Below are 12,311 nucleotides of genomic sequence, written 5' to 3'. Positions count from 1 at the left end.
TTAACCTTATACTTGTATTTACAGGTTTCTATAAAAGTATTTAGGAATTAATGTATGTTGAATGTCATCATCATATAAAATGATTTCACTGAGCCTTGGCAGTGAGGCTATTTCTGCAATGGCAGAATCTTTAACAGCATGTAGAGCTTTACATCGCTTTATAAAAGATAAACATTATAGGTATTGTACTGAACTTCCAGTAAAAGTCGACATAGCATATAAACAAATAGGCATGGCCATGTTCCAATAAAACTTTATATACAAAAATAAGCAGTAGGCTGTGTTTGGCAATAGTTATAGTTATCAATTCTTATTTTCATGATTTCACTTCCTTCTGAAAAGCCTTCCTTTGTTCTCCATTGTCCATAGGCTGAGGCACAAACTCTTTTACTCTCGAGTCTGATCTGAGCAGCACTTTCCTACCCCCAACACTTACTGTTCATTTTCTTCTTTTGGTGCTCACCTCACATTGTTCTGTACTACTAATACCATTCTAAATGCTTTCTATTTAATCAGATTTACCCATTCTTTTTTAAGCTATTAATTGATATTTTTCATCTTTTTAAATAATCCCACCCATTCTTATTGGTTGATGTTCTTCAATGGACTTAAAGGGGTTGTATCAGAATTCTCTGCAAAGCCTTCTGACATGAAACATCTGCTCATCTCTCGCCCTATGTTGCAATAGGCCCTGTGAAGTGGGGGCGGGGGGCAGGAACATGTACAGCCTGAAAATGTTCCTCCCTCCAAACCACAGCTTGAAAACTATTAAAATCCCACTCCTCTAAGAAGCCTTTGCTGACCACACTAACCCATATTCAATGTTTTTATTCCCCTCTTGGATCCCCTTAGCCATTTGGTCAAAAAAAAATTGTTTTTAGCACCTACTGTATTATTTGGTTATTTAAGTGTTTCATCTGGCAAGCATTGTTGTAGATGCTGGGGATATAGCTGTGAACAGGACAGTAAAGACTCTTCTCTTTGAATATCACATTCCAGTGACAAAGAGAGACAGACAATAAACGTGAGCCCAAAAGAGTGAAGAAGGTAATTGCAGATAATGAAAAGAAAACAAGCTAATGAGATAAGGAGTGACTGGAGACAGGGCTGGAGGACAACGAGGTGCTACTTTAGACAGAGTCCAGCAGGGCCCCTGGGGCCTATTCTCATTGAGCTGAAACCTGAGTGCAAAGATCTAAGGGAAAAGAATTAAGAGCTGAGGGACCAGCACGGTTTTCTTTTCTTTTTCTGAAAATGCTACTGAACAGAGAATTCTGGAGTAGAAAGTAAGATGATTGAGAACTGTCCCCATATTTAGGACTGTGAGATAACATATAGGATGCCCAGTAAATTTGAATTTCAAATATGTAATTTTTTTTAGTATAAGAACTAATTGTTGCATAAAAAGATTTAAATTTAACTGGATGTCTTGGTCTTTTGTTCGTTTGTTTTTGGCTATATCTGACAACTCTACACTTTACTCGTAGGAAATAATGGCCCGTGATGATTTGTGTCTAATATCTTCGTTACTTGGAGCTGACCCAGAATAAAATCTGAATCTAATGCAGAAATATTTCAATTTGGTGCTGATATTTCAGAAAATCTTAGTTTTCTAATTATCTCATTGGATAGTAATTTGTCTCCCTAACAACTCCTTAAGGGCATGTTCCTTTTGACATTTATTTTATCATGCACTAGGTACAGCATTAAGTACTTTTATTCATGTTTTTATCCCTCTTCTATTGCAAGCTTGCAATAGAAGAACTGTTCTGGGTACACAGGGAACAGCTCCACTGCCCTCCAGATAATAAGAAAAATGAGCACATCTAAGTCATTTTAAATCAGCTTAGAGCATGATAAATGGTCACTGCAGAGGACTGCAAAGGCACTGGCATTCTGAGCAGAGGAGATGGCTTTCTGCTGTGGGAATCCAGGAAGTCTTCAAGTACGTAGAAGTTAATATCTGACTTGGGTCTTGATTGATGGCATGGATTTCAAGGGATTACAACATGATATTATAGAGAACATCATCCAGACAGAGAAAACAGCACAGACTAGGTGAGGGAGCTGAAAATAACAGGACTTATTTGGGTAACAAATCCACCCCTGTGGTTGTAGCACAAAATAAGTAAAGGAAGAAAGTATCAGATGTTAGACTTGGACTATAAAGAACTCTAAACACTAAATGAAGGTGTTTGGATGTATTTAATAAGTCATGGGAGTTGTTAAAGATTTTTGAGCTGGTACTTACTGTAATAAGAACCACATGTGAAGAAAATCAATCTTTTGGTGACCGAAACATGAAAACCAATGAAAAAGTGACTATCAAAGACCATTAGCCAAAATCTGGTTAGTTAAATGAGGGCTTGACTGTAGTTTATAATGAGAAAGGGAAGAATGGGATTGGATGCAATAGATATTTTTGAATTAGAACCCATGGAGCCTACCAAGTGATGGGTTGTAGAAATTATAAAAAACGAAGGTATAGGAAGTAAAACAGAGATTTTAAGTTCAGATGACTAGGGAATGGTGGTAACATTAATAAAAACATGAAAGTCAGGGGAAAGGGCAGTTTGTAGGTGGGAAGAAAATGATGGCTTTATCTCTTTAAACATAGCATTATAGAATTTTAGAGCTATAGAAGTTATTATGATTATGCCCTGTCCCTTGGCTTCATGTAGAAGAAATCCAGTGAGAGGAAATGACTTCTCTATGATCACCCAGCAAGTTAGTGGAATAACCAGTTTTAAAAATATATATCTTGTTTTCCCTGAACAGCATTTCTTCCATAAGATGATCTTACCTTACAATGAGTTTAGTTTGTAGAAATGGAGTAATCATGTGGTAAGATAGAGTGGTTGGTTGGAAAAGTAGATGTGGCACTTCAGTAAAAGTTCAGAACCAAAGATTTGGGGGCCATCAAAATGAAAATAACATTTGAAGAGATAGGAGCAAAAGAGATTGCCAATGAAGAGATCAGAGTTGCTAACTCCAACATGACAGAGGTCAGTGAATACTGAGAAGTGATCACTAAATTTACATTTAGGAGACCACTGAAGTTGGGAGAGAGGAAACAGTTGCCATTGACTAGAGAGAGCAGAAGCAGGAAGGAAAATAATAAACATTGAAGGAATGAGGGGCTGGAGAGGAGGTAGAAACAGGATTTAAAACTATTTCTCTGGAAGATGGCAGTAGAAGCAGAAAGATGAGATACTGCTGATGTAGGGCCTTTTCAGTTGTTATTAGATGGGAGAAACATAAATACAGTAGATTCATTTTGCTTCTTATAAACTTTCTATAGCTGAATCATATTTTTATGTGCTCTAATATCTGGTTTCTTTTGCTGGACATTTATGTTTATGAGATTAATCCCTGTTGTTGCCCCTGGCACTTGTTCTGATTGATTTAACCACCATACAACCTGTGAATTGCTACCACTTTCTCTAGTGGAAAGAAAGTCTGATTGAGGCAGGTAAACAAAAAAGTTTTTACATTTTTTCTATGTGCTTTCTTTGGGTAGAAAATGGGAGAGACTTGATGGATATGTTTCTGATATATACAGAGCTATGTTAAAATCACATTAGATATAGTGTGCAGAAAATTTATAAGAGAGTGCTTCATGATCTGCTCTATAGCATTGCATACAGACTTATAGTTAGAAAAGGAAGTTCAAAATGTTCTATGCAGTTTACATGTATTTATATATTGTCAACTCAGTAAAGAGAATGGGGTTCAATGAATGTACCAGCATTTTGAAAGAAGAAAACTGTATCATTATGAGGGGTTGGATCTCTACAATTCACTGAACTATTCTAGTTGTTTGGAAATGATATTCACTTAGTCCTGGAAGAAGGTTTAAGGAAACATCAGCTGTCATTTGGTAATATCTCTCCTCCAGGAAGGCCCTATGATGGTAACCATTCTGAAATGCAAATATAAATAGCTGGATACGCTTTAAGACACAAGACACCGTGTTCTGACAAATAATGTCCCAGAGTAGTCAGAAGTTTAGACAAGTACATGATTAATAAGGCAAGTAGGTTTAGGAAAACCCCCAGTTACTCAGTCGACTTTAAGACTCAGTTTCTTCTTCCATAAAATAGATGGAGCTAGATGGTAATGCTCCATCTAGCTCTCCAGCTGCTGTGAGAATTAAATGATGTGATGAATGAGAAAGCAGTTTGCGTATTTTAAGGTAAGAGGACAGTATGGTTCTTACTGGCTGCATATCTTTTCAGTTGCTCATTGCAGGTCTAAGTGAAGGAAGAGGACCCAGATTGGCAGCGTCACAGACTGTGGCAGAGTTTAACAGGGGGTGAAGAGCTGAGCCTTTGGAGTCAGTCTAGGACGAGAGGACACGCTCTGCCACTTATTCATGGCTCTATGACTCCAAGCAAGTTATTTAATCTTCTCAAGCCAATGATTTGCTTCTAGGGCAGAGAGAACACTGCTTACAATTGCCAACAGGAATAGATCATTGTAATTAAGACATTCTTCATGACACTTTGTGTATAGAATACTCCCAGTAAATAGTGTCTGTTACCGTAATTCTATAAATAACAACAGCTATAATAGTATAATAGCTTCAAGCAGCCACTTCTGCTGTTGATGTTCAAGGTATCCAACAGACATTGACCTCTTCAGGCACCTGTTTTGTGGTTTCATTATTTAGGGATGATCTTGCTAGGCCAAGAGGAGAGAACAGGCCTGGGACCCTGGCAGCTCACATCATGTGGCTGCTGGGTGCCTGCAAGATTCAGGTGACAAAGGTACCTCTTCTAGGAGGGCTTCTGATGAGGACACCTACTCTCTCCCTTTCCACCCGCCAGCTCTCTCGGGTAAGTCCCTTTTCTGTCCTTTCTTGACAAGTCTTAGCATAATGGAACAGCAGCACTAAAAGAGCCCCTTAAACATAATCTGTTCCAGTACCCCCACTTCACAACTGAAGGAGTGGGGGAGCACAGAGGGGCGGAGGGGCCCTTCCAGCATGAACTGATGACAAACCTGGGACTAGAACCAAAATCTCCAAACTCCCAGTTCAGAACTTTTTCTTCTGCTCCATCCTGCCCTTAAGAGGTAGCTTCACCTCCGTTTTTTCAGCACAAATGAAGGATTGCTATCTCTTTAAGAGTCAAGCTTGATGCCTGATCTGTGGTGGCGCAGTGGATAAAGTGTTGACCTGGAAATGCTGAGGTTGCTGCTTTGAAACCTTGGGCTTGCCTGGTCAAGGCACATATGGGAGTTGATGCTTCCTGCTCCTCCCCTTTCTCTCTCTCTCTCTCTCTCTCTCTCTCTCTCTCTCTCTTTCTCTCTCTCTCTCCCTTCCTCCCTCCCTCTCTAAAAATGAATAAAATCTAAATATAGAAGTCCAAAAATAAAAAATAATAATAAAGAAATAAAAAGAGAGTCAGGCTTGAATCTGATTTTTCATGGAGTTCCATGAACAATGCTTTATACCTAGTAGTTACTCAGAAAACTCTTTTTCAAACGGAATAAATTTCTGGGATGTTCTCTTCTCATATTGTTTTTAGAACCAGGGGCCAAGCTTAAAGATTATCTTCAAGTGACCTGATTCACTTGAAGTGTACACAAATGTCCCACTTCCCAGGAAAGCTTCCTTCTTTCACTCCACTGAGCAGTCAATTTATCTTTCTCCGATCTTCTCACTGCCTCAGTGCCGATCACTGCACTAGTGCTTGTGTTGAGATAGCACAGCACAGAGGCTAAGAGTATAAGGTTGGGACTCAAGACAGAATAAGGATTCTGGCTGCAATGTACAAGATACTGAGTGACCCTAAATCTGCATTTCCGTTTCTGTCAAATGGGGAAGATAATGCTTACCTCTTAACATGATAAACACTAATAGTGTGTGAAATCTTTAGTACAATGCCTGGCACATAGATGTCTCAGTAAATGTCTTACTATTAGGTTGGATCACAATTAGCACATGCTTCCCTGTTAAGTGTGACCTTCTTCAGGTCCAGAACCTTGTCTTGGTGCATTTTGTATCCATGGGACCTTTTACAGTGTTGTCTGATACATCATAGATGCTTGATGTTTCTAGAAGGGACAGAAGAAGAGGAGGGAGGGAGTGGGGTAGTTGTTGGATGCACCTGATCTCCAACCTCAGAAGCCCAAGACCTAGGTTGAGACCCCAGCTTCTTGAACTACTAGCTGTGGAGTGATAAAATCGTCACTCCACGTATGTGAAACTCATTCTCTCTATAAGCAAAATGGGTTTGCTACTACTTGTATCAAAGCATCCTAAGAAAATAATTTGAGACAGTATAAGTTAGAGTGGTTTGTAAATTAATTGTACTTTCTGGATTTGTTGTGAGAATTGTCATTATTATGACAAGATCTGCCTTTGCCGTCTCCTTGATTTTACTTAATGATTAGCTAGCCACTGGGCAGTGACAGCTGCCGTGAAGTAGAAGGAAGGCATGTGTGGGCTGCTGGAGGTCTTTGCTCTTAAGATGTTCGCTGTGTGGAAGGGAGGTTAGAACCCGTGGTCTCTGCTCCCAGCCATGACAGGTAGTTTGAAAGAGCTCGTGGGCGGGAGCCCTTGACCTCCACTGAGCCACCTCAGTGTGCCTGGCAGCCACTGTCTCTGAGATGACCCCTAACAGCACATGAATGCTAGCGCTGTTCAAGCGAGGCTCTGGAATATTCCCACCTTTGTCAGATGTCACCGGCACCATGCTCTCATTTCCGTCATGACATACTTTTAAAGCAGCAGACTGTATTCCCCCTGACGTAAATGGGACAGTGGCACAGCAAGGGGGCAGAGGGTGGCCTGGTGCCAGCGGAATAGAACGTCAGGGGTTGGTCTCTGACAGCCCACTTCCCCACTCAGCACCGTGTTCGGGGCCCTGCTCTCGGACTTTCATTTTCACCATCACTCACAGAGTTTTTCTTTCCTTAGACATAAATCCCCAAGTGTGCAGCTCTGGGAGCTTCTGGAGAAACACAAACTGAAGGGAAAATTTGTTTCAATTCCTCTTACACTGCATCAGGGATTCACAAAGCCTTTTCAGTATGAAAGCAGCTCCTTATTCCAGACACTCCCTGAGAGTGTTGCCTAGTTTCCCCAAGTCCAAACCCAGCTTTTTAAAACTTACCCTTTTCATCTAACAAGGCATTTAAATGGACGTTAAACCTGAGTTTTTAACCCTGAAGACTAGGCTTGGATTGCTCCACAATATTTAGGTTTAGCCCACGTGGGTATTGTATTCATTTGCTATTGCCATTGTAACAAATTACTCTAACTTGTGGCTTAAAACATTACAAATTAAGGTTTTGGCAGTGCTGTATTCCTTTCTGGAGTCTCTAGAGGAAAAATCCACTTCCTTGCTTTTTCCAGCTTCTAGAGGCTGCCTACATTCTTTGGCTCCTGGCCCTCTTCCATATTCAAAGCCCGAAATGACTGTTTGAATCTTTCTTACTTTCCATCATTCTGACACTCATTCAGCTGTCACCCTCTCCCATATGTAAAGACACTTCTACATTGTGGCCACCAGATAAACCAAAATAATCTTCATGTTTCAAGTTTAGCTTAGTAGCAACTTTATTCCCATCTGCTACCTTAACTCTCCTTTGCCATATAACCTATCTACATGTTGCAAGGATTAGGGCGTAAACACCTGGGGGGGGCATTAGTCTGTCAACCACAAGTATTAAGAGTAATTGTCAGGACTTCAGGATATCTCTATCACAGTGATTGGCAAATACAGCCCATGGGCTTGCCACTTGTTTTTGCAAAAATAAAGTTTTATTGGAACATGGCCACATGCGTTTATTTATGTATTGTCTGTGGCTGCTTTTATATTTTAAATGGCAGAGTTGATTAGTTTCAACAGAGACCAAATGGCCCAGAATCCTAAAATAATTAATACAGTGCCCTCTTTAAAAAGTTTATTGATTTGTGCTCCATATATCTCCAATGCTGACTGAAGCTCTATAGAACATCACTTAGGGACCTTATGGATATCATTGCCATGTTTTTCACACCCCATCCCCCACAACACATACTTTAAAAATCTCTAGCAGTGCTCTGCCTACTATTCCTCTTCTACCCTGCCATAAAACTACCAAACCCTAGTAGTAATTCCAAGTACTATATAGTGTGTTGTCTCTTTACTTTGATATATGCTATTCTCTTTGCTTAGATTGCACTTACCTTCTTTTTCTATCTCCTGCCAAGCAAACTTCTATTCATCCTTTAAATCCCAGCCTAGGTGCAAATTCCTCTTGGAAACCTTCCCCAACACCTCTACCAAAGGAGAAGTAATTACTCATATTCTCAAAACAGTTTTTCTGAGCTGTAATTGCCTCAATGGCAATGCCTTTCTCAGTATTCTCGGTGCCTAGCATAGGGACTGACTTGTGTTATGTATTCAATAAACAGCAGTTTAATTGAATGGTACTTTAAATATTGCCAGTCAGAGATGAGGCACGGTTTAGTGGCAATAGGTTCTCTAAAAAATTGAAATTTATCTCTGCTGATATGTGGAGGCTGTATGATTTTGAAAATGTCCTTTTCCTGACCTCAGTCTCATCGCCTACAAACCAAGAAGTTGGGTTAAATATGATTGGTCTCTAAGGCCCCTCCCAGCTTTAACGGTCTTTACCATTACAGAGAATTTGGCCTGGTTCCTTACAGATGCTGAGTAGAGAGAAATCTCTTATACCAGGCTTGTGTCCTACATAGCTGTAAATCATCCAAGACATACATCACTCATAGTTTTGCTTTGGCTATGTGGCAACTGGGGACTGGGGAAATGAAGAGGGGGGGGGGGAGTGGAAGAGAGAATAGAGCTGGTGAGATAAGCTGGAGGAATCTTTTAAGTATTTGTTATTAACCTTTCTCCAAGAGCCAATTGGACAGCTGTCCTGGAAAGTCATGGCTATGCAGTATATGCTTACCACCCCCAGCATGTAATCCTTGTAGCAACCCATGCCTGAAGCTCTGTCCACTTATTGTCCACCCCAAATCCTTGCAACCATCTAGGAATCACAGCAAGCTCAGTGCCCTCCCCTCTTTCCCTAATTCCCTCTTATCTGTCGGTGCTTCTCCTCTTATGTCCCACTCCAAGGTTAGAAACCTCGGTGACAATGTTGGATACCTACCCCTCCCTACTCCATATGGAGACAGATTTTTTCTTCCAGCATTACTTAGCAGTTTCAACTCTTATACTCAGTCCTGTTGTCACCACCTGTTTTACCTGCAAGGTTTTCAACTTAGGTCCCTAAATAAAGTCTTTGGGGGTCCCTAACTCTAGCTACTTCCCATTGAGAGCCATCTTAAGTAGTGCTGCTGACCTATTGTCTTAAATTGCCTCTTTTTTCAGGTCTCTCTCCTGTTCATGAACCCCCCTCCCTCCATAGCTCCCTACTATTTCTTCAAGTTCAGAGTTCTCCACTTCCTGTCATAATCTGGACAGCTCTGACTTTCTAACCACTTTTCTTCAACACTCTGTTCAGTAAGACTCACCTAACTTTGTATTTCATCTTGGACTCTATGTCTTTCCTCCTAAGATTACCCTTTATCTGGTTTTTATTTCAATTAGGTTTAGTGCACTTGCACAAATGTTTATTAAACACCTGCTCTGTTCAAAGCACAAGCACACCTTTGCTGCTCCCAGTCCTTCCTTGATGATTTAGCCCAGAGCCCATGGTGGGCCCTGGCTGTTTCGATTCTGTGTCTGCATTACTGCTCCCCTCCTGAAGCACACATTCCTTGAGGACCACAGTACTGTCTCTTTTGTTTGTTGTAACCACGCCAACCCCAACTCAGTCCTGCCATCAAGCCCAGGCACCCAGACTACCTTTACAGCTTCATTTACATTTCCTTTTCCACCCGTTCTGCCCCCTGTCTACACATTGATGACAATACTACAGTCTACCCCACAAGGTGGTTTTGAAGATTAGAGGTATTTGTTCAGATAGATTCTCAGTTAATAGTGGCTGTGATGAACATTATTCTTATCCATCCTTCCCATGGTCCTTCAGTGTTCAGTGAACAAGGCTCTTGAGCATTCGGAGTTAGAGAAAGTAACAGTAAAGATGTTGTCATTACTAGACATTGAAATTGTTCTTGTCTCTAAATCTGGATTGGAACATTCTATACTCAACCCCCAAAATCGTAGTGGACTATTGCATTTCATGTTATCTGTTTATAAGGAAAGCATTGATTACGCGCCTGCTGTTTACCAGGCACTGTTCAGGGCCTGAATTGCCATTAGCAATTTCAGTGGCCTTTTTTTATAGATGAGCCATTACCTCTTCCACACCTTAGACCCAGCCTGCGCTACCTAAGAGGAAGTGTGGTGTGGGAACTGTAATTCCAAGTTTCCATGAAGGGCTTAGTTCTGAGCCTGGGCCATGTAAAACTCACTCACTCTTTACCCTCTCCCGTTCTTCTCCTGGGGCTGTAGCTGCCAGGTGCCAGCTGGGGCCTTCCGTCTTCTGGCTGCCTGTGCTATTCAGTTTCAGAAAAATAATTTCTACTCCAAGCTACAACTATTTGAAATCCATTCAAAGTGTAGCAGTAATTCATTCATTCAATAAATTCAATCAGTGAATGAATTCAATTCACTAAATGTTTGCTAAATTAAAGCAATCACTCAACAAGGCTGATTTAATCACAAAATGTCTGCTATTTTTGCAATAAGCTTTACAGTATAATCTATTTTTTTTAAGATCAGCATTTTCTTGTTTAGTACTATTTTGAATACTATTCATAATTCAGGGAAATCTTTTAAACTAGATTACATGACATTGTGTGATAAATGCCAGAAAAACCACCAAAACAAAACAAACAACAACCTTAGCTAATAAAACCACTTTTAAAAAATTACCATCAGATGGCCCTGGCCGGTTGGCTCAGTGGTAGAGCGTCGGCCTGGCGTGCAAGGGGTCCCGGTTCGACTACTGGCCAGGGCACACAGGAGAAGCGCCCATCTGCTTCTCCACCCCTCCCCCTCTCCTTCCTCTCTCTCTCTTCCCCTCCCGCAGCGAGGCTCCATTAGAGCAAAGATGGCCCGGGCGCTGGGGATGGCTCCTCGGCCTCTGCCCCAGGCGCTGAAGTGGCTCTGGTCGCGACAGAGTGACCCCCTGGAGGGGCAGAGCATCGCCCCCTGGTGGGCAGAGCATCGCCTCCTGGTGGGCAGAGCATCGCCCCCTGGTGGGCGTGCCGGTGGACCCCGGTCGGGCGCATGCGGGAGTCTGTCTGACTGTCTCTCCCCGTTTCCAGCTTCGGGGAAAAAAAAAAATTACCATCAGCATCATTCTGATACGCTGAGGATGTGGGTCCAATTCCTGGTCAGGGCACATATAAAAATCTACCATTAAATGTATAAATAAGTGGAACAACAAATTAATGCTTCTCTCTCTCTCTCTCTCCCCCTCACTCACTCTAAAAAAATCATAAATTTTAAGAAAAGTTTGAAATAAAAATATTACTATCAGAATCTATTATCTAGATTATCCCAGTTCTAAGACTATTCTGAATCTTTGTTAAGTTGATATATGTGTGAAACTGCCTCAAAGAAGCCAGAATCTCTGAAGTGACATGCAAAACATTTTACAGTCCCTGTCTGTATGTGGTGTTCAGGAAGAGATTGATTTAAACCAATATTTTCTACCTCGCCTGCACATTTATGTTGGCGGGATTTCACTGGTAAACATTGGTTTAAAGCAAATACTGAAATCTTTAATCACTTTTAAACAGACACGGCATTATACAGCAGGAGACACGGCATTATACGGCAGGAGACACTGCATTAGAAAGGTAGAAATAGAGGAGTAAGCACCACTGATTGGCCACCATCTTTAAAAGATAAAAAGAAAAATCAGAGTTAAGTTAAATTCGTCAGAAGTAGAAATGCCAAGAAAACCACTGCCGAAATACAAAATTTTGTTTTTCTAAAGTCTGGAGCTGAGTTCAGTTAAGTGACGTAGTTTACAAACCAGGGGAAATTAGGGCAGGAACGGAAGTACCGCTAAATCAGGAGAAATTAGCCAAAGGAAGCCCAGCCGGCTGTGACACACACAGTGCTGGCTTCTCTCTCTGAATCTCAAACAATTCTTGTTTGCTACTGTGTTGGGTTGAGTTGCCATGAAACCTGGGGCATACTTTTATATTTTGTTATATGCTAGTTGGAAGTTCTGATTCTGTCACATAAAGCAATGGCTTGTCTACCTGCAAACAAGGCTGCAAAAAAAAGCATACTGTTAATCTTCCTACCTTTCTCTCTCTCTCTCTCTCTCTCTCTCTCTCTCTCTCTCTCTCTCACACACACACACACACA

At 41.1% G+C, this 12,311-nt stretch overlaps 1 protein-coding gene across 5 annotated transcripts in view; it reads left to right on the top strand.

Moving 5' to 3' along the window:
• Window positions 1-12,311, top strand: part of PDE4B (phosphodiesterase 4B) — a 549,769-nt gene that overhangs the window by 480,041 nt on the left and 57,417 nt on the right. The window contains exon 1 of one of the 5 annotated variants that reach the window (XM_066268963.1): window positions 4,822-4,838. The exons of the other annotated variants lie outside the window; for them this stretch is intronic. The gene's annotated coding sequence lies outside the window, so the exon portion shown is untranslated. Of the gene's footprint in view, window positions 1-4,821; window positions 4,839-12,311 lie in introns of those variants that run through there. 5 annotated transcript variants of the gene reach the window in all.

The sequence above is a fragment of the Saccopteryx bilineata genome, chromosome 3 (assembly GCF_036850765.1).
Source record: "Saccopteryx bilineata isolate mSacBil1 chromosome 3, mSacBil1_pri_phased_curated, whole genome shotgun sequence".
NCBI lineage: Eukaryota > Metazoa > Chordata > Mammalia > Chiroptera > Emballonuridae > Saccopteryx > Saccopteryx bilineata.
This window is presented reverse-complemented; position numbering and strand designations above follow the sequence as displayed.